This window comes from Octopus bimaculoides, chromosome 20 (genome assembly GCF_001194135.2).
Source record: "Octopus bimaculoides isolate UCB-OBI-ISO-001 chromosome 20, ASM119413v2, whole genome shotgun sequence".
Lineage (NCBI taxonomy): Eukaryota > Metazoa > Mollusca > Cephalopoda > Octopoda > Octopodidae > Octopus > Octopus bimaculoides.
Genome location: NC_069000.1, coordinates 43,346,738 through 43,349,466, shown reverse-complemented (window position 1 = coordinate 43,349,466; position 2,729 = coordinate 43,346,738).

The window sequence follows — 2,729 nt, the reverse complement described above, 5'->3', positions numbered from 1 at the left end:
CCACACCACAAATAAAACACAAACAATCAAAGAAAAACAACCTTAAAAATCATCAGAATCTACGTATCAATCAACCAATAAATTCACTCACACACACACAATCAGTTCCCTAAATCAGTTCCAGTCAAGCAGACTAATAACAGTATTTCAGATGTGGCCATCTCGTTTGTTTTAGGTACATCTAGGACTACGTCTTCTGATGTTTATTTTACTTTAGTTTAAAAGGATAGTGCATGAGTTGTGAGTAAAATAGTGCAGTTATTTCTAGCAAAAGCTGACCATTAAGAGGGTCGCACAAATTGTTGTTGTTGTAATCGAACTCTGTTTCGTTTTTATAAGACTTTCTCAGACTTTTCTAGAATATTCTCCTTGGAAAGTGTGTGTGTGTGTGTGTGTGTGTGTGTGTACATGATACGCACGTACATAAAAATACATACACTCACATATATACAGGGTGCCCCACAAGAAACCAGGAAATTTTAGATTTTATGTATTCTGCACATGTATTTTACTGTATCTTACTTTATCAATTAACTAAAAAAATTAACCAAAATAAATTTTCTAATTCCTTTTTTTTTAATTCCAGGTTTTCAACGCGAAGTGATTGTTCTCTTCAAGAAAGAACATTCAACTTAGGGACTGAACGAGTACCAAGAAATTTTGCCAGAGTTCTTTAGTTCGAGAACTAAAAACCAAATTCCCGATGTTGTACTTAAAAGGGAAGGATCACCTGCTGCTAAAGTTCGTAAATGTTTGGATCTGGCACAATCAAGAAAATTCATTCGCCTATCAAACGGGCTGTGTTGGACTTTGCTGTCACACCGTCAAGACACGAAGGAAGACATTCCTGTCAGCGTGAAATTTGCCGAGCACTACAGTTATTAAAAGATACAGTCTTTCGCATTCTTCAACAATCCGAATTAAAGTGCTGTAGGAGAATTAAATGTAATTTTCTTACGCACGAGAACAAAAATGTCAGACACTGATAAATTGTTTCGAAGGACACGATATGTGGAAGCAAGTGTGGTTTTCCGATGAATCAAATTTCAGTTTTCATTCACCTTTGAACTCCCAAAATGATCGCATTTATCATGCTGTACAGGTTAAAACAAACATTTCTGTGAATGATCTGCTGGTGGTAATTAGGGTTACAGCAGCCATCACTCATATGCTATGGTGCGGTCTCCTGGCATGGTAAAACAGAGTTTCGGTTTATTGAAGGAGACGCTGTTGAGCAAAAACATTTTCCATCGTAGAGAAGAAAGAAAAAAAAAAACCCGCAGTAAACCAGCTCGTGTATAAAGATGAAATGTGCACCCAAATGTTCCCCGACATAAACCAAGTAATGCGAGGAGATGAATGGACATGGCAACAAAATGGAGCAAAGGCCCTTACAGCCAACGACACTGTTGCCTGGCTCAGAGCCAATACTACTGGCGTCATTGAACCTAACGAACCTAATGAAGACCTTCGCTGTTGCTCGTACCAGAGGAGCAAGAGAGAGAATTCTGCCAGCCAAGGTCAATTTGAGAGAGAAACGATTGCTGTTTTACCTGTCCAAGCTCTTACCGTAATTGTTCGATCTTTCGAATTTGAATTATCAAGCAGAATGTTACAGGCATGAGATATCAAAATGGCAGAAGTAGCTGGAATTACACTTACCATTTTGAAAGTCTTCTGTTTTTATATCCCAGCTGAATCTAACTTTAACCGAGTTCCAGATTCGTCCAAGATTAATTTTTTCCTGAAAACATATTCCAAGGCATTCCTCTTTTAAATCCTCATATTGGATAATCCTAAAATAGAGCGGAAAGGATTAAAAGTGAGCCTTATATAAATACATAAATACATGTAACATATATGCAGTACTCCAGTTTGGCCGCAGTCAAATGACTAAAATAATATATATATATATGCACACATACACACACACACACATATATACATATGCACACACAAACACACGCACACATCTATATCTATATCTATATATATGTATATATATATAGATATATAGATATACATATACATGATACATCACATATATGCATATTTATAAAGCATAGATCTTTCATATAGTATATTTCTACACATAGATATACATACACACACACCAACACAGGCGGTCCCTTTAATCAAGATCAGTCATGACTTCAATTCACTTAGTGAGTGCCCTCTGGGGTGACTCAATCCTCGAGATGTTTTGTTTTGTATGGGGAGACCACAGGGGGCCGCAGTATTCGAGGTGTGGCCGTACAAAGGAAGAGAAAAGTGGAATGATGACACTTTGTTCTCTGGACCGGAAGGTTCATAAGATCCAGGAGCTCATCCTACTGGCTGAATTGACCTTATTTTTGATGTGGGCACTCCAATCGAGATTGTTGTCAACAATTACACCCAGGTCTCTGATATCATTGGATGCTGTGAGCGGTTCCCCTGAAGGGAAGAGAGTATGGCTGTTTTAGTATAGATTTTCTTCCAAAATACATCAGCTCAAATTTTCCCTCGTTGAATTTCATTTTGTTTTTGTCTGCCCATTGACTCCCAGCATATAGATCAGACTGGAATTGAGTTCGGTCTTCTTCTTCATTTGGTGGAGCTTAGTGTCATCAGCAAATATTTTCACTTTACAGTGATTTACGACGCTTGAAAGATCGTTTATATAAACTATAAAGAGGAGCGGGCCCAAGACAGTCCCCATATATATATATATGCATATATATATATAT